Consider the following 27,366-nt stretch of genomic DNA (forward strand, 5'->3'; position numbering starts at 1 on the left):
ATCTTGTGGGAGTTGTTTGGCGTCTGTCTTGGCGAACAACAGCTGGACACAGTGACTCCTGGTGTTGTGTTGTCAGTGAAGTTGTCAGGTGTGGTACCAACATGCTTGTACAGACACACCTGTACCAAAACCTGTGCTCACGGAACGAATCTAGCAAACTGTGTTACAGCCGGCGATGCTGCACGAATGTGATGAATTGATAAACGTCAAGTAATAGACTCTAGACATTTTATATTCCACTAGACCTGCTCTGTATAAGAAGTGTCTGGAGATAACTTCTGTTATGATTTGACACTATATAAACAAATTTAATTCAATTGAAAAATTGAATTTGAGTTTGAGGACGGATTAGACAAATAAGATAAATCATGTTAATTATTAATTAAGAGTTATTGGCAGGGCAGTTTTGAACTTTAGCATATATTTCCTAAAATGTTCTTTTAAAAAACATTTAAACATTAAAAAATTCTTTTAAAATTGGGATATGTGTAAGGGTGTGGAAAGTCAAAGTTCTGCCCTACATTATTTAACAATCAGATGTTTATCTGGAGGATATTGTACTAAATAACTGGAACTTGGAACATGTTCATTCCATCACATCTGTGGCCTTTCCAGGATTCATTTCTCTGTTTTCCATCGTTTCCTCCTTACAGCTGCAGACGTCTTCACTTCATTCCCTGCTGGTTAATTCTGGCAGCACAAAGACAAAAGCGGTCTGTGTCATCGCTCCAAACACACGACCAGGATCATGAATGTGAGCCACACAAGCTGGCACGTGCACACCCACGCAGTCACGCCCACATGCACGAAACACACAAGAGGCAGTGGAGCAGAGGCGAAGGTGGAGAATCTGAGCCCCGAGTGGTGCAGAAAAGAGGAAATAAGATCAGGAGAGAGAGAATGCCACGCACGTCTTGGCATTTAAACAGAGGATTTCCTCTGTACCTCTTCTTCCCATCCGCTCTCTCTGTTTACATCAGGAGCGACTACTTCACACAGCTTGTATGAGGGCCTGGGAGTGCATTTGTGCACGTAGGGGTGTATGTTCTCTCAACAAACAGGACAGTAACAGCCATCATTTATCTGGAAAATAACTTCACACTGTATCTTAACGTGTTTAGTGGAAGTGAGAATCATTCACTCTTTAGATATTCCCATTACACTTTCCCTTAAGTAACCTTTTCATGTTTTGTTTCTCTCTATTAATCAAATGTAATAAATATAGTGATAAAGAAATGAAAGTGTTAAGACATTTTTGGAGCTGGTATACAGTATCTAAGCGTTTTCATCTTCTCTTGTACTCTGCTGTGGTGTCAGCAGACTGTCTTCCTCTGGTGTTTCAGCCAAAAGGTGATGGATGTCTCTGGCCACCTCTCAGCTCCCTCAGGGGAATTTCAAAGAACACTTGACACTGTCGGAGTCAGCAGGCCGAAGAGAAAAGATAATATTTTCTTATGTTTTCTTTTATCAGCTGTCTAATGTTTTAGACCTTGTAGAAAAAGTTGCTGGTTTGGTTATTTTATTGTTCGCAAAGTGTGGAATTATCTTTGGTAATTAGGACAAACATCAAGATCACAGCAAAGCAGATTTGTGTTTCTGGCCCCCTGACGAATGTTACGTTCGATATTCATTGTCTTTCTGGTTCTGTTTTTGATCTCCATCAACTCCTGAGCCATATCTGGCTCTTTTTCTTTTTCGCTTTTTGACTGATAATAGCTGTCTGCTGCTGGAAACAAGCTTGATGAAAGTGGTGGGACTAAAAACTAAAGTTTCAGGCCAGAAAACACATTCATGACCTGAAAGAAGCTAAACATTTTGTTGAGCTGAGGGGATCTGCAGTGTTGGGTGATCGTTTTGTGTCGGTTACTCCACGACCGATGCCCCTTCACATTACAAACAGTAATTTGATCCATTGTTAATACAAAAGCATTGATTACTGAAGCTTAAAATCTGAGCTGAGTAATGTTTCAAGTCCACAGCTGCGGTATTTATCCATATTTTAGCAGAAATATTGACAAAGTCACAATTGGGTAGAAAATAGTAAGGATGTGAATGGACAACAGAGAAGAGTATTTTGCTGCGGGAGGGGTTCGAGAAGTTTCTATGGATGTTTCACTGTTTCTCTGCAGTGAAAATTGGTCACCCTTCGAGTCCAACTGACTGGATTAAAGCTATAGCCACATACATAATCTCAGTCTTTGACAAAACTATATATATTTTACAACTTCATTTGTTTAGAATTTTTGACATTCAAAGTATACAAAGTATGCAGAGTATACGCCTTTAAAGTTAAACCATTACAGTGCAAACCTTGTGGATTCGAGCCACTGCATATAGAATTGATTGGAGTTTGTTTGAGGAAACAATGCTAATAATAGTGCTCCAATACCTGCAGACCACAGCACTTGGGGGAGTCTCGAGGGGCTGCTGCTCAGATTGAGGGTTCCTCTCCGTGGTGTGTGTGTGTCAGGGAGGGGTGGTGGTGGTTGTCAGTGTGCTTGGTCAGAATGCTGGCGATGTACTTTCGCAGAGTTTCAGAGCCGCACTGATCGATAAATGCTTTAAATAGGGACACAAATACCTGCACACAGCATTAATCTCAATAGCTGGATCCTATTTAAGAAGGAAGCATTTTGCTGAATATAGATTACCTGGATGGCAGCCACACAGAGGCACAGTAAGTGGTTCGAGAGGCCCAAACGCCGCGTTAATTAGCAATTGCTCAGGAGGGAAATCCAGGCCACAAACACACACATGAAGTTGTATTGCGGTTTTTCCAGACACTGGCCCATGTTTTGGTTTTATTTAGTTTTAGATCACTTTATTCATCTCCAGAAGGTAAACTATAGTTTGGTTGCCCATGCAGCCACCATAGTAACACTAACACACAAACTACCACTTTTTCCAAGTGGATATTGTGTTACAGCCCTTATCGAACTGTGTATTTAATACAGTTGATCAGTCAAGAAATAAAAGACGACCATGAGGGATACACCTGAAACAGGAAAGTATTGGGTGTTATTTAAATGTGTCAAGGGTTGACCCACTTTCAGGCCAAATGTTTGTTTCAACGTGATGTCACAGGAATTTGAGAAATGACTACAACCTCTTAAGGGCATTACTTGTTGGTGGCACAGAAACAATGGCAGTAGGAGGTCAATTAGGGTCCTGTTAAGTACCGGTATTTACTATTAAAGACATATTTCCAACTATGATTGAGCTATTGTCTTTTCCCATCATAAAAAAAGTGAGTTGTTTTTCTTTGATTGTCCTGCATCACTTAGCTTGATGTCTTTTGATTCACTGTCATTTTATTTTTTGTTTTAATCTCTATAGACGATACACTATTTTTAGTATTTAGTATTTTCCACACAGCATTATGTAACACAACGAATGAGGGCCAGGTGTGATCAGATCCAACCCCTTTGCTGCCGCACCAATCCTGATATATTGTGTTGGAGCTGTGTGATAAAGTCAAAGGTGGGGCCTGTTTCATGGTTCCCTAAAGTTGAGCTGGTAAAAGTGCTCATACACATGAACAACAAGAGGCCTGGGGAGCACAATGATTAGGATAAGACGATGGTATCAAGAAAAGCCACCGGCAATCTAAGAAAGTATCGACAAGTTGTGAACCCATTCAGGAATGTGTCGGCCTGTTTATCAACTGGAAGCAACTATAGATTGAGAGAAGGCTGTTGTTGGTTTGTGACTCCAAAGAATGTGTAGATTGCTTTTTATAAAGACCTTTTTATGAGTTTGTCAGACAAGATGACAATTTTATACCAGTAATGGCAGCAGCAAAGAGTGCAAACTGCCAAGTAAGATAAAGAACTATTGAGTCACACTCCAGTCACTGATGGATTTAATCCTGACGAACAAAGTGTGCTACGTAAAACGGTATGAACCAGTGAAATACACAAACCTTTTACTTTTTATTGATGAAATCATTTAAATACAATATACTGTGCACATATGCAGGTAAAACCATCGTCTCAAACTTACATTACCATCAAATCAATCATCAATATAATCATCAACACTATTTCAAACTGTACAGTTGGCGCTCATTCAGTGAATAACTTTGTATTGAAATCAGTGGAGTTGAACCGCAGTTAATCACGTGTAACTTCAGAGGTGACTCGTGCTGAAAGCTTTTATCACAAATGGAAACTTTACTGCAACCAGAACAGCTAAAGGGGATTGTTTCCTGTGTGGGTTCTCATGTGCTTCTGTAAATTTGAACGACAGCGAAAAGATTTCTTACAGACTGAGCAGCTGAAAGGTTTTTCTCCTGTGTGGGTTCTCATGTGCTTCTGTAAAGTTGAACGCTGGCTAAAAGATTTCTTACAGACTGAGCAGCTGAAAGGTTTTTCTCCTGTGTGGGTACTCATGTGGCTCTGTAAAGTTGAACGCTGGCTAAAAGATTTCTTACAGACTGAGCAGCTGAAAGGTTTTTCTCCTGTGTGGGTTCTCATGTGGCTCTGTAAATGTGAACGCTGGCTAAAAGATTTCTTACAGACTGAGCAGCTGAAAGGTTTTTCTCCTGTGTGGGTTCTCATGTGCTTCTGTAAATGTGAACGATGGCTAAAAGATTTCTTACAGACTGCGCAGCTGAAAGGTTTTTCTCCTGTGTGGGTTCTCATGTGCTTCTGTAAATGTGAACGCCGGCTAAAAGATTTCTTACAGACTGAGCAGCTGAAAGGTTTTTCTCCTGTGTGGGTTCTCATGTGTATCTGTAAATGTGAACGCTGGCTAAAAGATTTCTTACAGACTGAGCAGCTGAAAGGTTTTTCTCCTGTGTGGGTTCTCATGTGCATCTGTAAATTTTGACGCTGGCTAAAAGATTTCTTACAGACTGAGCAGCTGAAAGGTTTTTCTCCTGTGTGGGTTCTCATGTGTATCTGTAAATTTGAACGTTCGCTAAAAGATTTCTTACAGACTGAGCAGCTGAAAGGTTTTTCTCCTGTGTGGGTTCTCATGTGTATCTGTAAATTTGAACGTTCGCTAAAAGATTTCTTACAGACTGAGCAGCTGAAAGGTTTTTCTCCTGTGTGGGTTCTCATGTGTATCTGTAAACTTGAACGTCCGCTAAAAGATTTCTTACAGACTGAGCAGCTGAAAGGTTTTTCACCAGCGCTACATCTTGAATCACTGACACGGACTTCATCAGGTTTCAAATAGTTTAAACCTGACTGAGGTTCTCTGGTCTTCTTGCAATCACCACCCTCATTAGTGTCAGAAGAGTCTCCAGTCTTCTCATCAGTATCTGGTTCTGGATGTCTATCTGGATCCAAGTTCCTGTCTGGTTCTGGTCCTCCACAGTCTTCTCCATCAGCTTCTGTTTTCATCCGTTTAGTTTGTCTTTGATGAAGCTGTGAGGATTGAGCTTCCTCTTCTTCATCTTCACTCTTCACAGGAGTGAATGAGAACTTGACATCAGCCTCCTCCAGACCTTGAAGCTGCTCTCCTTCCTGACTGGTGCAGAGGTCCTCCTGTTCTTCTTTAATGTGTGGGGGTTCTGGGTCCTCCTGTTCCTCTTTAATGTGTGGGGGTTCTGGGTCCTCCTGTTCTTCTTTAATGTGTGGGGGTTCTGGGTCCTCCTGTTCTTCTTTAATGTGTGGGGGTTCTGGGTCCTCCTGTTCTTCTTTAATGTGTGGGGGTTCTGGGTCCTCCTGTTCTTCTTTAATGTGTGGGGGTTCTGGGTCCTCCTGTTCTTCTTTAATGTGTGGGAGTTCTGGGTCCTCCTGTTCTTTAATGTGTGGGGGCTCTGGGTCCTCCTGTTCCTCTTTAATGTGTGGGGGCTCTGGGTCCTCCTGTTCCTCTTTAATGTGTGGGGGTTCTGGATCCTCCTGTTCCTCTTTAATGTGTGGGGGTTCTGGGTCCTCCTGGTCCAGACTGGAGCTCCACTCCTGCTGCTCAGAGGGAACCTCTTCTTTAACAAACAGCTGCTGGACGTCTGCAGGAAACACACACAGAGGTGTTACAAAGACATTTTAGAATTGAGCAAATCGTCTCCTGGACCTAGACTTCCAGAGTATCAATAGAACCAGATAATACAATAATGTAATCAACTTATGTGACCATATGAACCATTTTAAGCTGCCAAATCCATGTGGTGGTATCAAAGAGAACACACTTGTACTTTAAGTTGAAATATTTCCTGTCATCTAGAAGCTGAGAGAACAAATCAGCATACCTGCAAACTCATAAGAGGTGAAAGAGGTGCCAAGCACCCGAAACCCTGTTGGGACAGGGGGGAGGGGGGGGGGGGGACGGGACGGTACGGTACAGTAGCGATCTACAAGTATTACAATTTATAAAGTCAAGCATCAATGTCACAATATCCCACCGACTAACCCGATTCACAACACAACGAGTTATAAGTTTTAAGCTACCACCTGCGTGTCAGAGCTCCCTCTTTGTATGAGAGTGCCTCACCTGGAGATTCAAACCTTTGCTCTATGACACACGCAACACTATTGCATATGAGTACACACACACACACACACACAATACTGTTATGTTCAAAATTACTCAAACAAAAAGGTAAAGGAAAAAGCAAAAGCAAATGCAGTTACAAACTGAATTACACTATCAATAGTAATATAGATAGAGTATATAATATAGTAATAGAAATAGAGGCCCCATCTGCACCACACGACAGACTGGTGTGTCCGCCTCATGGTCCAGATGAGGTCCGATTATCTCCGGGGATTCACAGTTTCTTTGTCCCTCAAGTCTCTGAAATGTCTCATATTACTCATTCCTCAGCCCATCGATCAGCTCAGTGATTGGCTGAACCCGGCGGACTTCAGTGGGACACTTCCTTGACCAATTCACCCCCCTTCTTGAAGGCTGTGCTCAGAAACTCTTCAGCAACATCCCCCTCTCTCTGACTTTATGGCGGTGTCATAAATTCTCTGGTTTCTCTCACAGTGCACAACAAATTCAGTAACTCTCCCTTTAGTTTAAACCTTCTTCAAGCAAACCTATTGTAACACATAATATCCATCGCAAGGAGTGCTTTAAAACTTAAATTCCTCACAATACTTATACGTTTAATGCCTGTAAATACCGCTAGCATATTTCTACAGTCGTGAGAACCATCGCCTATACAAAATAAAGTGATTAGTTTTCATTTAACCCTGCTACTGTATGGCTTAATATTAACTTCCACTGTTACTGTAAAGCCGTTATAATTCTGGCCTATCTTCTATTTACAATTAATATGCATTCAATTCAGTTAAATTGTTGAAATCATGAAGGCTCAGGCTCCTTAACTCTCTCTCATTACTTCAGGGCCTTTGGGAGCAACAGCACGTGGGACTGTTGGGACCGGAAGTACACTTGCTGTGGTCATTACAGTGAACAGTGTCTGGCAGTGTGATGAGGGCACGTGAGCCCTTGTTGCTGTACTTCAACAAAAAAAAACTGCAACCAGAACCGCCAGTGTTCCAGTTTAATGTTAATACGTGACCGCGTGTTCTGAACCGGAACACGGACACGTGTTCATGTTTTATCACGTTACGCTTTTCCCTCCTAAATCTTGATAATGATGAGCGTTAGCCGTTGACAAAGTTCCGCATGCAGTGGACGTTAACTTAACCCATGTAAATAAAAATATACATTCATTCAATGTTAAACACAGCTTATACGCGGATATGTGAGTTCTAGTACAAGAAGGTCAAAAACGCCAGGTGGGGCACTCTCGCACTCGCCTGAACAAAGTGGAAATTACTAGAACTCTGAAGGATAGCTTTTGCCCCAGTTAAATGTCACATAGTCTTACAGAGAACCAGTCTCAACTGCCTGCTCCATCTTAGAGATAGAAAGAGGCGCCCTTCCATATCTAGCGCCTAGCTTATCTAGTTGGCCGAACATAACAATATGCTGCTGAATCAACATCTCACACACTGACGTTCCAGAGAAGGCGGATCCCGGACGTGAGCCAGTGTGGGCGGAGATGCTCAGTGCTCCATCAGGCCATTTGAATGCTAAAAACAAATCCGCCTCCTACTATTGCTTTGACCAATAGGCTCCAAAAGGAGGACCTAATATATGAACGCATGCGCACTCTGTCTAAGCGCCTTTTAGCTTTTCATTCACTCCTACAGAGTGAACTTTTTAGGTCCGTGCACGTTTAACTGCTGGACATAATACTTCTGTCACAAATAAACCTTATTGCTTGAATTGAGCTAAACGCCTCGACCTAAGTCTGTTCACCTGAGTTTTCTCCTCAACATGAGATTTATTCTCAACATGGTAGCAGCGATGGTTTTAACGATCAGTAGGAGATAAATCTCGTGACGGACTTTTTCTTCTGTCCACAGACAAAACAACAGGTGTTTTCCCGAGAGGCTGGGGATTCCGGAGGCCTGCCGGAACGATTCTTATCACCTCGGGAACCTGATCAAACAGCGCTGAATCAAAAGGTAAGAGCAGAGCCTATTTAAATGAAATCTGCAGAATTGTATGTAGGAAAAACCAAATTGAATTGATCAGAAGTACCGGGTGTGAGTATGAATTGCTTTGACTAAATTTTTAAAGATAAATTGACGAAGCATTGTGACAGGATTGTTATGACAGCAGTGGGGGTTTTTAGCATAGAATGTACATGTGTGTGAGTGGATCTAACAGAAATTAAGGATTGTAAGTTCTATAAACTGGCATCGTGTTCACCGTGTAAGTTTTGATAACTGTTCGGAGGTTACACAGCCGTGGCGAAAGCTTCGGTTCGCTGACCAATGACGGTCTGAAAGACTGAATTCCGGGCCACACTGTTGATTTATGCGAAGTTGCAAGCTGAGATTTGGATCAAGTATATAGAAATGTTGTTGGAATACGCTGATGTGACTGTAGTGTGTCTGGAGACTGCAAAACGCCATTTCCTAAAGGGACCAGGTTCATGCAATGTTGTACACTGTAAAACGAAGATCCATCCAGAGAATTTTAATTGAGAAAAATAAATTGATGAGGTCAAATTGAGGTAATTGATGAGGTTTGTGTACCAGTATTGCAGAAGTGGCAGTGTATGGGTTTGCATGCAGCATAGATGATCTCAGGGAGACATCGATTCAATTGTAGCACAAGATATCGCCACTTTCTTAGGAACCGTGCTCGCACAAGGCGTACACTGTAAACAAAAAGGTCAATAGACCTTTCCTGACGAGGTCTGTGTGCGATTATTTGTGGAATCACGGCTGTGTGTGGTCGATTGAGTGCTGGGTAATGTCTCAGGGAGACACAGGTCGGAATTCAGAGAATGCACAAGAATTCGCCATTTCCTTAGGGACCGGGTTCGCACAAGGCGTACACTGTAAACAATAAGGTCAATAGACCTTTCCTGACGAGGTCTGTGTGCGATTATTTGTGGAATCACGGCAGTGTATGGTCGATTGAGTGTTGAGTAATGCCTATTAGGTATCCATCTCCTTCGGGACCGTGCTCGTGAAAACGCTATAAGAGCAGATCTATATGTGATTTGTGCGTATTTCAGTGACGGCAGTGTATGGTGTCAATCTGGTATGGATGTGAGTGACTGTGTGAAGCGTACAGGTGTTAGAGAGTACATGTGTAGTTGTAAAGTTGTAGTGTTTTTCACCAGGTTGGTGTGCTTCTCAGAGATTGACGGTCAGTGGAGCAGAGCACACGCATAAGACACAAACTTTGCACTCAAACACAGAACCACAAAACACTAGAATAGAAGAGGAAAGCTGAGGGTTAATATACGTGTTAGTTTTACTGGTAGAGTTACAAAGATTACAGATTTATTGGAAATTGTGTTCCATAGGAACCGTGAACAGAGTTAGGAGCGAAGACACAGCAGGCAAAGGCACAGAGGCAAGGGAGTGAACATCTTAGATAAGAAAGACAGCTGCAGCCAAAGCAGGGAGAGATAACAACGTACAGAGGGCACAAGAACATTTCACAGGAGCTTTGGCTCCCTCTGTTGGACATTCGGGAGTACAGCACCTAAAACATTTTGAATTGAAAAAAGGATTGGAATTGGGAAAAAAAAAAAAAACATTTTGAAAAGAAAAAGAGGATTGGAACTGGAAAAGAGGATTGGAATTGAAAAAGATTGATTGAAGAAAAAAAAAAAACTTGAACTGAAAAAGAAAAGAACAACACAAGAAGACATGGCTGGAGCTGTGGCTCCATCTGGTGGCTACTCAGGAGCACTGCGTGCAAAACTGAAAGAAGCTGTAACAGACACAAGAGGCAAGACTGCATGGAAGAGAGACAAGATTCATTGGGATAACTGCATGAAACGATGGACAAAGGAGGGCTGGTGGTGGGCGGCCAGTCCACTACCTCCATCAGCCAACAACCTCCGATTCTTTGCCAAAGATTCGACAAAACGAGTGGCCTACGCACAGACAGCAGAGAATAATCAAACCAAACGACGTGTGTTCATTAACCCCCTGAAGCAAGCCCGCAAAGACAGAGAAGAGGAACATCGAGTGGCGATGATAGCATTAGAATTGGCCATGACAGATCGGATACAGGTGGACATGCTGACCGAAAAAGAACAAACCAGGCCCCATCAGTTACTCAACATCACCCCCCTCGACACCACCCCTACCACACAAGCCCCGGTAGGTCTGGAAAAGACTGCACAGGAACCGGGCCAGGCATCTCTGGCCTCGGCCCCTCCCCCGCCCTCAACTGGCCTGTATCCAGCACTCCCTCCAGTTGCTCCCCCATACTCGTCCAACAATCCGTTTATACAAGCACCAGTGAGAACAGTGAAAGGAGGAATGTTGTCAGGAGCATTCAAGATGGCACTAGATGATGGGTGCACCATCGAGACGAGCTCCACCCCAACAGAGCGAGCAATGAAAGACATGATGAAGAGGATGGAGATGTTGGAAAGAGTTGTGACAGGAGTCACCAGTGGGGAACACAAAGAGGATCTTCAAGGAGCAGCGAGAGGCCAGTGGTACAACGAGGAGGAAGGAGACGACAAGGGGCAGCGAGATTTCAATCAGGAGTACATTCAGCGACTTCGCGACAAACTCGCTGACACATCACCTCGCCCCATGCACTCAGAAGATACCTATGTGACAAACAACCTGTACCATAATCCTGGAGCTGAAAGACAGCCATCACGAAGAGACTCAAGCGGACCAACTACATTGGAGCAGCTCTCTGTCGTGCGAACAGAGGCAGAAGAACTAGTACAGACTCTAACCTCAATTATGGGCGGCGGCAGAGAGTCCAGCAACCAAGGAGCACCGGTGGAGCGGTCAACATATGAGGTGGAGGGCACTCTACACGGAAAAGTCATCCCCCTTCGGGCAGGGACTATCGCTCCTCCCCCCCACCATTACCTTCGGTCCCATGGCCCGCCCCCCAAAGAAAAAACAGAGGAGACTGTCAGTGAATATCCCCTGAGAGCAGCCCCCACCCTCGCGCAACCACAGCGTGTTCAATTTGTGCCTTTTGGGTTTGCAGACCTGACCAGCATAGTACAACAGCTTCCATCCCTCCATGCAGGAGCCAATCCATGGATTGAGCTCATGGAATCTTTGACTGCTGGCCGCCAGCTGGCAGTGGGCGACCTGAGAGCACTTCTCTCCCGCTGTCTGGACCCAACCCAGTGTACTACCCTACTATACATGGCAGGCGCCGGTGTGGCACCAGATGCCGACCCCTTTGATCGATATCGTACAGCGTTGTGGCAGGAGCTCAGAACTAAGTTCCCCACTCCAGTGAACCAAGGCGCAGTGGCAGCATTCATCTGGACCCCGGCAGAGCCCCCACCCCTGTATCTGGCCAGAGCAGAACAGGTGTGGCGCGAGGCCTTCAGAGAACCACATGATGCAAGCATTACCACAGTGGCACTATGGCGCACAATGGTAAAACGAGGCCTACCTGATGGACCTCGCCAGAGCATGGACGCAGTGGTTGGCCTAGAGGAAATGACACAAGACATGTGGAACGCCCAGCTCCGACATTACCTCTCCAAGCACATTCAAACTGAGGCTGGAAGTGAAACAGAAATTAAGACCTTGCAGAAGGCCCTACTCAAGAAACAACTCAAAGAACACGACGCGGCTGAGGCCGCCGCGAAATCTAGGGTTTAACAGGCTACTCACGAGCCCATATCCCAGACTACACCAACAACACCACCATTCTCAGCTCCCACTTGAAGCAAGCACTTGCACATGCCGCCGCACTCATGTCCCCAGACTACTCCCTACCGTTCCACCTTGATGTTTCCGAAAGAGACAGCCTACTCAATGCTGTACTCTTCCAGAAAAAGGGGGGTGAGAGACAGGTACTGATGTATCATTCTTCAAAACCATTTCCGGCCCACCTGAGCTCACAATCGAGCACATCAAAGAACATCAAAAGAAAGCAGGACCTTAGGAATGGTCCGAATGGACATGAAAAGGAGCCTCAAAAGACAAAGAAGGTCTGTGGAGAGCCCACGACGGCAGAGTGGTTGCCTCAGCAGAACTGTGTGCAGCACTCCTACCAGGGGCCCACGGACCTACACACGAGGGAAAGAAACGGACATTGGACAATTTGAAACAACTATGGTGGCATCCGCACATGGAAGCGATATCTTTCCTCTTCTGCGATGAATGTCAAATTTGTGGAAATCACAACCCAAGAAAACCATTCAAGACACCGATGGGATCTTATCCCGTGCCCTCTGCCTGTTTCCAAGACATCAGCATAGATTATACAGATATGGGACTAGAGAACAGAGTGCAGGGAAAGAGGTACATCTTGGTAATGGTAGACAGATTTTCAAGATGGGTGGAAGCAATTCCCACCAAGAGAGAAGACGCGCAGACAGTTGTAAGGTGGCTGCAGACAGAACTGATTCCCCGTTACGGAGTGCCGAGATGCATCCGCTCTGATAACGGATCACACTTTAGCAACACCATGCTCGCACAGGTAGAGCAATTTCTGGGAATCACACACCGATTCGGGTCAGTCTATCACCCGCAATCTCAGGGCCTGGTGGAACGAGCGAATCAGACCCTTAAGGCCAAAATTGCCAAAGTTTGCGCGGGCTCCAAATTAACATGGGTTGAGGCCCTGCCCCTGGCCCTTATGGCCATGAGGTCCGGAAAAGGGGGAGAAACACATCTCTCCCCACACGAGATCATGACTGGCCGGCCGATGCCAGGTCCACCCAGAGATGGAGGTCATATGCCACCTCTGGATGTACAGCAGATTGAAATGTCTGACTATATGAGTGCCCTAACTTCTCTTGCTGAAGCTCTCTCCAAGCAGATCGAGAGGACTCGAGCAGTACCTGAAGCAGCGGCAGCTGGAAAGCAGATACAAGTAGGTGATTGGGTCAGGGTCAAGGTTCACAAGCGCAAGTGGACTGACCCCAGGTGGACTGGGCCGTACGAGGTGAAGGAGGTTACTTCACACTCGGTCCAGGTCAAGGGCAAATCAGGCGCCCCTTGGCACCACCTGACACATTGTGTCCCAGCACCGGTACCAACCAGAACACTAGGAGAAATCCGCACTAATTTGGAAAATGCATCAGGAACTTAGACGCTGTCTAGGGGACCCTTATGCAAACCCCGCCGACCGAGGTCGGCAGCGCTTCACCTGGGAAAGGGTGGGATGTGGGAAGAAAACTATAATGGGGGTGGGAATGGGCATACTAGTTGCCTTACTGATCTGGGGATTAGAAACCAAGTATCAGACACACCAGCACCCATCTAATTCAACTGCCCCTCTTCCCTCTCCATCCCCGAATCAGACACACACCCGAACTAGACATAGCACCCCACCAGTTTCCGATCCAGACGATTCAGATGATAGGGACCTAAACATAGAGTTACAGCCATTGAATGAGTAATTCCAAAACATAGAAGTTCACACCTAGCAGGTGTGAAAAGGGGGATTTGTAAATAAAAATATACATTCATTCAATGTTAAACACAGCTTATACGCGGATATGTGAGTTCTAGTACAAGAAGGTCAAAAACGCCAGGTGGGGCACTCTCGCACTCGCCTGAACAAAGTGGAAATTACTAGAACTCTGAAGGATAGCTTTTGCCCCAGTTAAATGTCACATAGTCTTACAGAGAACCAGTCTCAACTGCCTGCTCCATCTTAGAGATAGAAAGAGGCGCCCTTCCATATCTAGCGCCTAGCTTATCTAGTTGGCCGAACATAACAATATGCTGCTGAATCAACATCTCACACACTGACGTTCCAGAGAAGGCGGATCCCGGACGTGAGCCAGTGTGGGCGGAGATGCTCAGTGCTCCATCAGGCCATTTGAATGCTAAAAACAAATCCGCCTCCTACTATTGCTTTGACCAATAGGCTCCAAAAGGAGGACCTAATATATGAACGCATGCGCACTCTGTCTAAGCGCCTTTTAGCTTTTCATTCACTCCTACAGAGTGAACTTTTTAGGTCCGTGCACGTTTAACTGCTGGACATAATACTTCTGTCACAAATAAACCTTATTGCTTGAATTGAGCTAAACGCCTCGACCTAAGTCTGTTCACCTGAGTTTTCTCCTCAACATGAGATTTATTCTCAACACCCAACAAGTCTGAACGGTAACGGAACTTAAACTTTAACGGAGGGAAATGAAGACGGTGTCGACATCTTAACGCTGATTAGCCAAGGCTCGAAATATGTTTTATTGCGAAGATCATGACATCACATATTCTCCTCGTCTCACTCCAATCTGAGAAACGCTGGCTGGCCAGTTGACGGGGCCCCCCGAAAAAAATAAAAACTACGGATCTACACTCACGTGGATGATATATTTTGATTCAAAACGGCTTATTTCGCCGAAAAGCGACACGTTTGCATGTATTACGTCATGAAAAGACGGTAACGACGAATTGCAACAGAGTCTCACTCCAAACTACGTTAAGTCATCAGCCGGAGGATGAACAGAACTGAGAGAAGAAATAAAGTGAACCCACGTGCTCTTTGTATCCGGACTTCCGGGTTGAAAACAGCGTCCAGAAGTTCCCGTTGTCGCTTATTCTCCTCTTTTGAACGAGAGAGTTCCTCCTCGTACTCTGCTATCGTACTTTCAAACAGACCAAATATCTCTTCATCAGCCGCAGTTAAGTTGGGCTTAAAATACGTACGGAACCTAGTTAGTCGCCGGTTGACTAAAGATCTCAGGATTTCTAGTTTAGACATTTTCACTAAACCACAGAAAGTTTTCCTCCAGGCGAATTCCGGATAACTTCAATAGCTTTATAGGCTACCAGGAGATGAGTCCTCTTCTTCTTCTTCTTCTCCTTCTTCTTCTTCTTCTTCTTCTTCTTCTTCTTTCACTTTAATGGCGGACTACAACCCAATGTTACAGGCGCCACCTACTGGACCGGAGTGTGTAACATCATGAATTTATGACAGTTATTATTTAAACACAATAATAATGTTATTCATAAATACAATGAAAAAAATAGAAATAAACTTCATATAGCAGTTATATTCTGGCTTTTTAACCCGTTTCATTCAAAATATTAAATAAAGCCCTTTTAAGCTGAACTTGTTTGTCCCCTGTCTCTAACAGTCCTTTGATGCTCCGCTCCCTTCCTGTATCTACCACTCTGTTCTTCAGTCTTTCTCTTTCCACCCTGAACTTCCTCCACTCTATCAGCACATGTTCTACAGTTTCTTTACAGTTGCATATCTCACATTTATCCCACTCTGTCTTTTTCATGATGTGTATAATGTGTCATTGAGTCCTGTATGTCTGAACCTTAATCTGAAAGTAACATCTTCTTTTCTACTTTTACTTCCATCACGTCTCACTCTGACTGATGTCTGAATTTTGTTGTAATTTCTACCCTTATTGTCATTATTCCAAATTTCCTGCCAAGATGTCCCATCCAAAGCTTTTACCAGAGAATGTCGAGTACTCCCAACCATTGTACAGGACAGTCGATGCTGTATTTCCGTTAAGTCCACCCTGAATACTAATCCAGTGTGATAGTGCTAACTCAGTTCTCCTCACATGTAATGGCAGTTCCCTGGATTTCACCAGCAATGCATTAATGGGTGTGGTTTTGACTCGGGAGATGAGTCAGAGGAGAACCATCCAGAAGAAAAGGTGAACAGATAAAAGTCCATTCAGACAGGTTCTACGAGGAACAGCCGGTTCCGCTGCAACTTGGTGGGTAACAAAAGCCCCTTAAACTAATAAAATAGTATATCATTACTCCTATCTTCAGTTACCTTCCATCTGGTCCATATGTAACAGTTGTGGGTCATGGAACGAGACGACTCAAGTGATTGTTTTCAACATTTATTTATTGAAGACAAAATATCACCAATGAATTGCCTTCTGATCATGGGTTAGGGTTAGGGTTAGGGCCCTCTGCTCCCTCAGCAACGTGTGATTTAATTAATTTTCTTCAAATACACACTGACCAATCAGAGCTCGGTACGTGGACCGTTAATGAATATTACATACCGGTATGTGCCACCACCACAGAAACAATATAACGTTAGGTTTGGCCAACAAAACCAACGTTTGGTTTAGACAACAAAACCACTTAGTTAGTTTCAGGAAAACATCATGGTTGGTCCTAGAAATAATTAGTTTCAGGCAACAAAAATAACGTTAGGGTTTAGGCAACAAGTTAGGTTTAAGAAAAACATCAAGGTTGGGCTTAAAATACGTACGGAACCTAAGTAACGACGTCACAAACGTAACTTTACAATAACTCAACAACACTTTGGTAGGTGACTAGTATCCTGTTTTCATAAAGTCCTGTGTTTGATCCGTCCACCTCCCCTCTCTCCCTCCATCCCGCCACCATAGTCTTTCTCACTGTTTGTACTGAATCAGTAGCTCTGAGCGTTGCCCATTCACATGCGTTTCATTTTTGTGTCTGCCATGACAAAGAATCCTAATTGATTTTCCATTGACATTGTTTCCGTGCTGCCAACATGCTGTTAGGAGCTTGTGGTCAGTTCACGTATTTCTGTGAACTCAGTCTATTTTGTCAAAGACTTGAATTTATAACCAAATACATGCAAACCTTAGCATGCTACATGCTACAAAGTAACCAAGATTGCAAACATGACATTATTTGCGACAATGTCAATGATAGCATGTGAGCGTGTTGATGTTAGCATTTAGTTTAGCGACAGATTTACAAAGACGCTGGCATGGTTGTCGACTCTTCAGCTGCGTTCGAAATCGCATACTTTTTATTTTTACTTTTATTATGTACTGCAGCTGCCCTTAGAAAGGACGTACAGTTGCATGTAGTATGCATTCGATTCGGACATACTACTTCCTAATAACCTAATACCTTACACCCTGATGCTCTTGCTCATATATCTGCTTCCTGAAGGATTGTGGGTTAGACTAGCCAGAAAAGCATGCTGGCTTGGATGCTGCAAAATGGGACCTGATGTAATATTTGACATATGTGTTTGGACTTACAAAATCTTTTTTTTGCACACTAAATAGTATGGTAGAATGGTATTGGAACGCATAGCCAATTTCACATCAACAAACTCCCAGATATGCTGAGGAAACAGTTACAACCTGCAGGTTTTAATAAAATGAGAATTGGTGATGCTTCCTCCTGTTATAAACGTCGATAATCAACTTCTTTCTCTTATAATCTGATGGTTAAGTTTATCACCTGTCTTCGGGACAAAAATCAGGGGTTTATTGACCTACACACGAACTAAACTCCGCGCGTGTCTGAGTGTGCGCGCGCAGCCTCCAGGGGATTTGTGTCCATGCCTCGGGGCGTGTGTAGTGGACAGCTTGCGGATGGATTGATACAGTGACGTCAGCGCGCCGCTACCTCTCCCCGAGGGCAGGATTAATCGGGAGCAGCAGAGACAGCGCTCCGGTAATCTCCCGGTAATACATGGGGGGAGACGGGCACGTTCGGAACTGCCGGTACCAAGTGACACGCAGGCCCCCTGAGAGTCCCGAGATTAGACTCCTGCGTTTGAGGCATGATGGGTCGCTTCGTGACACCGCAGCAAACCGACGCGGCCCGGGCAGGTAAACGCACCAGGTAAACTGTGGCGACGCAGGGTGAACTGGTCTCAGGAGGATTTATCTCGGCAGGGTGTTCACTGGCGGCATTGATTGTCAACAACTGCTGCTGTTATATGTGTGTCTGCACTACATGTGCGTGGGTTGCACTTGGGAGATCATTGGGTATTTGTTGACAACTTTCCAGTCCGTGCAAGATCTTTTTTTTGTGAAAAGACGCCAAGTTTACGTTTTGGTAAATGTTCTTTTCTCAAATGGAAAAGCTGGTTTGGCTTCACACACACAAACACCACAGAGTAGAGGTTCATTCAGTGTCGGCTACTTGTAGGTGCCAGTGATGCAGTGGAGGATCGCGAACCTTCTGTTGTTGACCGTGTTAGATCCTGGGTACTTCTGGCCCGATACGGGGCTAATTACTGACTCAGCTCTCTATTAAAAGATTCTCGAGCTGGTGTTCTGGCGAGGGAACTCGCCTGGCTCCGCTCACTGCCGTTACTCCCGACGTCTACCCTGCTTCCTCCGGTCAGAGTGCACTCGGCCGAGAGACCAGTCCTGGCCCCGGGCGCTCCCACCAGTCGCGTCGGTTATGGCAGCTTCCCTCTTATGGATCCGTGCTCTTGGTAAATGCCAGGTTAGGTTTTAACGGCTAGGATTAATTCTTGCTAAAACCGTAAGGGATTGTTAAGTGGATTCGGTCTCTAGAATAACCTTTCAGAACTCAGTTGTTAGACATACAATAGCTTTAACTTTTTACTGTCACGAGGTACTCTTTACTACTCGAGCAAATTAATGCACTTGAGAATTTCACTTTAAATGCAGATTAGATATTTATTGCAGGTTATATTTAGTTAGTTTGCAAGGGTTACAGCTACAGCTCACATAAAATGTTACTACACTTGATTCGTTACTTTAAATTTCTTCTTCGATTATACTCATTAGTTTTAGTTGCCGAGACGGCTCGGTTGGAGCTGGATTTCCAATGGTGCGATGAAAAGAGTTCTTTTGGAGTTGTTAGGAGCGAAGGTCCGGCCGGACCCTCGGTCCTCCTGCTCTGCAACGGAGCCCGTTCAACAGTTCCTCAAAACTCAGTACAAAGTCTTTCTCGGGCTGCTGCATCTTCTCCGTTGTTCAGATGTTAAGAGTCGAGCAGTGGGGAGAGGAAAACCTCCGTCTTTAAATCTTCTTGTCCACGAACAGCGGTGTTCTTTCCGTGAACAGAGACGAAGTCCTCAATACATCAGTTGCAATCGTCCGTATCTTCTCATCTGGTGCATTTGGACAGCACGCGTGTTGAAATCCCGTCTTGCTGTTTGCAAGTTACTTCTTTTATAACACTTTTGGGCTGCTAGCCCCCCTCCTGCTCAATACATGCTCTCATCCCCCCCACCCTCTGGAAAGGATGTTGGGTTCGAACATGTCCATATAAGTCCAGGCTTCCTGCCTCTGACTCATTCCTTGCAACACTCTTCTCCTAATTTCTGCAAGTCATCCTGACAAGCACTTTTCTTACATCGCAGCTCCGGTCACACAGAACATTTGTTAATCAGTTTTTACATTTGTTAAATCGGTTTGGTTAGTACACATTTGCTTATAAAATGATTATTGATCTCATCCTTCATCATTATTGTGCTTTGTGTCTTTTCTTCTCAACCATCATTATTTCCCCATCCCTTGAAGCCAACACCCTGCTTACTTCCTCTTTCTCCGTACTTTCTACACTCAGACTGCACTATACTCAGATACACATATTATTATCAGGTTTACATTTGTTAAATCACTCTATGTATTAAACATTTGTTATGTAACGATCATACACTTTATCTTTAGATTACACTTTAACTATTGATTTCTGAGTATATGCTTTATGCTTTTTATATCCTGACCTTCCCCTGATCGTGTATGCATGTTTTCGAGGCAGCTCTGTGGGCTCAACTTTTCTTGACATCCCCTTCTTGAGGTCACAGGCTGCCTCGCCTTAGCTAGTAGGAATCTCACAGGAAGGTTTCGTCGGCCAGGGCAGTGATGACGAGCACGTCGTCCTCTGGTGAAGACGGTCCTGATGCCTGCTCCCAGCTGTCGATCACCACTAGGTGATGAAGGTTAACCTTGTTAACTTCTCCACACGGCATGTACCGCATATGCATGCATCCATAACCTTCACCGGTTTATGGCGCATGCGGTTAAACTCTTTTCTTTTTCCTGTGACCCGGAGTGGTTTCTGGTCTCCGGGTCCCTGCCATGCAACGGCTAGGGTGGTCGGCAGCAGGCAGACCACACAGTCATTCTTAATTTCTCTCCATTGCAACACTTCTTTTTTCTCCGGAGAGAAATCACTTCTTGCATAACCCAACTTCCTCAGGGCTCTTCCTGCCCAGAGCCCCGTAGTGCTTCTTCTCATGTTAACCACCCCTTTGACATTGGCCACTCTGACAAAGGGTGGTAAAGCTTGTATGTTAGTGGCCATTCTTGAGTTCCTGGTTTTCTCCTAATGCGGAACCGGCTTCAGCTGCCCCACTCCTTGGATTCCTCTTTTCTTAATGGTGAGTCCTCCCCTCCCTTTGTCCTCTCCTTCCTGCGTTGTATCGACCACACAACTCACAGTTTTTTTAGGATTCTGCGGACTTCTTTTTCAGGAATCCAGAGTCGCTGCTTTTCCAGTTCCCTTTGCGTTGGAACGGTGCCTGCAAATCCTAGTGCGCCATGCACTGCCTGCACCACCTCCTCCACGCTCTCTTCTGGGACTACCCTTCCTTTGGGCAATTCTTCCCACTTCTCGATCCCAACAAAGACAATTTGTGTCATCTGGACAAAACGATCCACTTCTTCGTTTCCTTGCCAGTGAATTTCTTCTCGCGTGTGGGCCCTCTGGTGCACCACTTCGAGCTCCAGCGCCGTCCTCCTCCTGGTCCGCGCTGCCGTCTGCTGCCGGGTCCTGGGTCGATGTCGCTGGCACGTCCTGCTGAGTCGTCGTCGTCTGCGGGCTGCCTTCGTCGCCATCGGGTCCTCTCTGCCGTCCGGTGGCGATTCCTTCATCTGGGCCGCTGGCTCGTCCCGCTGGGTCGCCTCCGTCTGCCGGCCGGTCCCTGGAACATCTGGTCTGTTCTGCTGCACTTGCATCTTGGACTTTGTCTTTGTCTTTGTTGTCTCGAGTCGCCTTCCTCCCAAAGCCTCTCGTCGCGCGTTGAGGAAGGGATGGGATCAGGCTCTGGCCCCTCTACAGGTCGGGCGAGTCTGGTCGATGCTCCCCGTCGCCTGCGGCTTCTCCTGTGCTGGCTTGTAAATACCACACACAGCTTCGATGCGTGGATGTCTCGCCATCGGACTTCTTCGTGGCTTGGGCAGCTTTACTTTCTACCCAACGCCTCACCTCAGGTCTTTTCGTACACGAACGACAGCCTCTCTTGGCTGCCGGGGTTCTTCTTTTGGACTCAACGTACTCCTTTTCCGTCGAGCCCCACGTTATGGGCGCCACATGTTAGATCCTGGGTACTTCTGGCCCGATACGGGGCTAATTACTGACTCAGCTCTCTATTAAAAGATTCTCGAGCTGGTGTTCTGGCGAGGGAACTCGCCTGGCTCCGCTCACTGCCGTTACTCCCGACGTCTACCCTGCTTCCTCCGGTCAGAGTGCACTCGGCCGAGAGACCAGTCCTGGCCCCGGGCGCTCCCACCAGTCGCGTCGGTTATGGCAGCTTCCCTCTTATGGATCCGTGCTCTTGGTAAATGCCAGGTTAGGTTTTAACGGCTAGGATTAATTCTTGCTAAAACCGTAAGGGATTGTTAAGTGGATTCGGTCTCTAGAATAACCTTTCAGAACTCAGTTGTTAGACATACAATAGCTTTAACTTTTTACTGTCACGAGGTACTCTTTACTACTCGAGCAAATTAATGCACTTGAGAATTTCACTTTAAATGCAGATTAGATATTTATTGCAGGTTATATTTAGTTAGTTTGCAAGGGTTACAGCTACAGCTCACATAAAATGTTACTACACTTGATTCGTTACTTTAAATTTCTTCTTCGATTATACTCATTAGTTTTAGTTGCCGAGACGGCTCGGTTGGAGCTGGATTTCCAATGGTGCGATGAAAAGAGTTCTTTTGGAGTTGTTAGGAGCGAAGGTCCGGCCGGACCCTCGGTCCTCCTGCTCTGCAACGGAGCCCGTTCAACAGTTCCTCAAAACTCAGTACAAAGTCTTTCTCGGGCTGCTGCATCTTCTCCGTTGTTCAGATGTTAAGAGTCGAGCAGTGGGGAGAGGAAAACCTCCGTCTTTAAATCTTCTTGTCCACGAACAGCGGTGTTCTTTCCGTGAACAGAGACGAAGTCCTCAATACATCAGTTGCAATCGTCCGTATCTTCTCATCTGGTGCATTTGGACAGCACGCGTGTTGAAATCCCGTCTTGCTGTTTGCAAGTTACTTCTTTTATAACACTTTTGGGCTGCTAGCCCCCCTCCTGCTCAATACATGCTCTCATCCCCCCCACCCTCTGGAAAGGATGTTGGGTTCGAACATGTCCATATAAGTCCAGGCTTCCTGCCTCTGACTCATTCCTTGCAACACTCTTCTCCTAATTTCTGCAAGTCATCCTGACAAGCACTTTTCTTACATCGCAGCTCCGGTCACACAGAACATTTGTTAATCAGTTTTTACATTTGTTAAATCGGTTTGGTTAGTACACATTTGCTTATAAAATGATTATTGATCTCATCCTTCATCATTATTGTGCTTTGTGTCTTTTCTTCTCAACCATCATTATTTCCCCATCCCTTGAAGCCAACACCCTGCTTACTTCCTCTTTCTCCGTACTTTCTACACTCAGACTGCACTATACTCAGATACACATATTATTATCAGGTTTACATTTGTTAAATCACTCTATGTATTAAACATTTGTTATGTAACGATCATACACTTTATCTTTAGATTACACTTTAACTATTGATTTCTGAGTATATGCTTTATGCTTTTTATATCCTGACCTTCCCCTGATCGTGTATGCATGTTTTCGAGGCAGCTCTGTGGGCTCAACTTTTCTTGACATCCCCTTCTTGAGGTCACAGGCTGCCTCGCCTTAGCTAGTAGGAATCTCACAGGAAGGTTTCGTCGGCCAGGGCAGTGATGACGAGCACGTCGTCCTCTGGTGAAGACGGTCCTGATGCCTGCTCCCAGCTGTCGATCACCACTAGGTGATGAAGGTTAACCTTGTTAACTTCTCCACACGGCATGTACCGCATATGCATGCATCCATAACCTTCACCGGTTTATGGCGCATGCGGTTAAACTCTTTTCTTTTTCCTGTGACCCGGAGTGGTTTCTGGTCTCCGGGTCCCTGCCATGCAACGGCTAGGGTGGTCGGCAGCAGGCAGACCACACAGTCATTCTTAATTTCTCTCCATTGCAACACTTCTTTTTTCTCCGGAGAGAAATCACTTCTTGCATAACCCAACTTCCTCAGGGCTCTTCCTGCCCAGAGCCCCGTAGTGCTTCTTCTCATGTTAACCACCCCTTTGACATTGGCCACTCTGACAAAGGGTGGTAAAGCTTGTATGTTAGTGGCCATTCTTGAGTTCCTGGTTTTCTCCTAATGCGGAACCGGCTTCAGCTGCCCCACTCCTTGGATTCCTCTTTTCTTAATGGTGAGTCCTCCCCTCCCTTTGTCCTCTCCTTCCTGCGTTGTATCGACCACACAACTCACAGTTTTTTTAGGATTCTGCGGACTTCTTTTTCAGGAATCCAGAGTCGCTGCTTTTCCAGTTCCCTTTGCGTTGGAACGGTGCCTGCAAATCCTAGTGCGCCATGCACTGCCTGCACCACCTCCTCCACGCTCTCTTCTGGGACTACCCTTCCTTTGGGCAATTCTTCCCACTTCTCGATCCCAACAAAGACAATTTGTGTCATCTGGACAAAACGATCCACTTCTTCGTTTCCTTGCCAGTGAATTTCTTCTCGCGTGTGGGCCCTCTGGTGCACCACTTCGAGCTCCAGCGCCGTCCTCCTCCTGGTCCGCGCTGCCGTCTGCTGCCGGGTCCTGGGTCGATGTCGCTGGCACGTCCTGCTGAGTCGTCGTCGTCTGCGGGCTGCCTTCGTCGCCATCGGGTCCTCTCTGCCGTCCGGTGGCGATTCCTTCATCTGGGCCGCTGGCTCGTCCCGCTGGGTCGCCTCCGTCTGCCGGCCGGTCCCTGGAACATCTGGTCTGTTCTGCTGCACTTGCATCTTGGACTTTGTCTTTGTCTTTGTTGTCTCGAGTCGCCTTCCTCCCAAAGCCTCTCGTCGCGCGTTGAGGAAGGGATGGGATCAGGCTCTGGCCCCTCTACAGGTCGGGCGAGTCTGGTCGATGCTCCCCGTCGCCTGCGGCTTCTCCTGTGCTGGCTTGTAAATACCACACACAGCTTCGATGCGTGGATGTCTCGCCATCGGACTTCTTCGTGGCTTGGGCAGCTTTACTTTCTACCCAACGCCTCACCTCAGGTCTTTTCGTACACGAACGACAGCCTCTCTTGGCTGCCGGGGTTCTTCTTTTGGACTCAACGTACTCCTTTTCCGTCGAGCCCCACGTTATGGGCGCCACATGTTAGATCCTGGGTACTTCTGGCCCGATACGGGGCTAATTACTGACTCAGCTCTCTATTAAAAGATTCTCGAGCTGGTGTTCTGGCGAGGGAACTCGCCTGGCTCCGCTCACTGCCGTTACTCCCGACGTCTACCCTGCTTCCTCCGGTCAGAGTGCACTCGGCCGAGAGACCAGTCCTGGCCCCGGGCGCTCCCACCAGTCGCGTCGGTTATGGCAGCTTCCCTCTTATGGATCCGTGCTCTTGGTAAATGCCAGGTTAGGTTTTAACGGCTAGGATTAATTCTTGCTAAAACCGTAAGGGATTGTTAAGTGGATTCGGTCTCTAGAATAACCTTTCAGAACTCAGTTGTTAGACATACAATAGCTTTAACTTTTTACTGTCACGAGGTACTCTTTACTACTCGAGCAAATTAATGCACTTGAGAATTTCACTTTAAATGCAGATTAGATATTTATTGCAGGTTATATTTAGTTAGTTTGCAAGGGTTACAGCTACAGCTCACATAAAATGTTACTACACTTGATTCGTTACTTTAAATTTCTTCTTCGATTATACTCATTAGTTTTAGTTGCCGAGACGGCTCGGTTGGAGCTGGATTTCCAATGGTGCGATGAAAAGAGTTCTTTTGGAGTTGTTAGGAGCGAAGGTCCGGCCGGACCCTCGGTCCTCCTGCTCTGCAACGGAGCCCGTTCAACAGTTCCTCAAAACTCAGTACAAAGTCTTTCTCGGGCTGCTGCATCTTCTCCGTTGTTCAGATGTTAAGAGTCGAGCAGTGGGGAGAGGAAAACCTCCGTCTTTAAATCTTCTTGTCCACGAACAGCGGTGTTCTTTCCGTGAACAGAGACGAAGTCCTCAATACATCAGTTGCAATCGTCCGTATCTTCTCATCTGGTGCATTTGGACAGCACGCGTGTTGAAATCCCGTCTTGCTGTTTGCAAGTTACTTCTTTTATAACACTTTTGGGCTGCTAGCCCCCCTCCTGCTCAATACATGCTCTCATCCCCCCCACCCTCTGGAAAGGATGTTGGGTTCGAACATGTCCATATAAGTCCAGGCTTCCTGCCTCTGACTCATTCCTTGCAACACTCTTCTCCTAATTTCTGCAAGTCATCCTGACAAGCACTTTTCTTACATCGCAGCTCCGGTCACACAGAACATTTGTTAATCAGTTTTTACATTTGTTAAATCGGTTTGGTTAGTACACATTTGCTTATAAAATGATTATTGATCTCATCCTTCATCATTATTGTGCTTTGTGTCTTTTCTTCTCAACCATCATTATTTCCCCATCCCTTGAAGCCAACACCCTGCTTACTTCCTCTTTCTCCGTACTTTCTACACTCAGACTGCACTATACTCAGATACACATATTATTATCAGGTTTACATTTGTTAAATCACTCTATGTATTAAACATTTGTTATGTAACGATCATACACTTTATCTTTAGATTACACTTTAACTATTGATTTCTGAGTATATGCTTTATGCTTTTTATATCCTGACCTTCCCCTGATCGTGTATGCATGTTTTCGAGGCAGCTCTGTGGGCTCAACTTTTCTTGACAACCGACAGACTGGTTAAATGTATCTAACGTTGCCAAATTTATAGAAAAAAAACATTAACGAAATCAATAATTAGAAATAAAATGTAAACTCGTCTACAACTGCTGGTTTAAAGTTAATATGTTTATATTTTGTGATTGGAGAACATTCCCCCTCACACCCAAGTTAGTGGGACACATTATGAAGCGAAACACGAAAGTAATTTGTGTTTGATCACCCTCTGAATGTCGAAGCGGATGTTCGGCTCTATTTCTTGACCGACTTACTCTGTTTATGTCATGCTATTGTACAGGGAAGCCAGTATATGTACCTCCCGTGTTCAAGGTGCACGTCTTTTTACGCACAATACCTAATTATTGCAATAATTGCATTTAATATAACCTTTGATCTTGTTCCATTTCTCTCTTTCAAGGACAGAAAAGGAGGACACAAGAGGAAGTATAATGACAGTCATGAAGGCGACCTAGTTTGTTGCCTCTGGGCATTTATGGTTTGGTTGTCACCTACTTGGCACATGCCTCCAAATCACCAGATAACACCCATTATGAACAGGGTATAAGGGCTGATGGACACTAAAACCGACAGACCAATTTGTAACCACCTTGTTACTTTTACTGCTACCGGTTTTTACTGTAAATTCTCTGGAGCCTATTTTACGGATCGGTGTGAGTAAGGGTCCAATAAGCTGTGAAGATGAGTGCGCGTTTCCTCCGCTGTCACCCCGCTGTGATAAGGGATGCAGCTCCTGAAGTTTATTTATTACAGTGGGTTATCCTAATGTATGCGGCGTTTCTGCTCAGTGAGAGGGAGAGAGTCTTTGCACATGAAAACGCATCAAATGTTCAGTGAAAAGAGACAAAAGGTACAAAGAAAGTTTAGGTTCTGCACCACTTGGGTGGAACAGTGCAGGTATTTTGGCGGTGTGTGTGTCCGTGTGTGTGTTTGCGTGTAGGCAGTGCGCTGACTTGGGAGAGGGAGAGGGAGAGGGGGGGGGGGGGATTGCACTACGCGAAAGAGTATGAGACAGTCAGTGCTGGTTGGAAATATACGAGGCGGATGTTTCTCGTGAGCAGCAGACACACAGCCGTGCGTCTTTGCGCTCAGAGATCATACAGTCCAGATCCACTCATCGCGTCTTTCTCTTGTTTCTTTTCCCCCGCAGCAGCCTCACCTGTGAAGCTACAGCGGAGGACAGCGGAGCGCCTCAGCGAACACTTTGCTGACTGACAGCCACCGGGAC

Source organism: Melanostigma gelatinosum (genome assembly GCF_949748355.1).
Source record: "Melanostigma gelatinosum genome assembly, chromosome: 11".
Lineage (NCBI taxonomy): Eukaryota > Metazoa > Chordata > Actinopteri > Perciformes > Zoarcidae > Melanostigma > Melanostigma gelatinosum.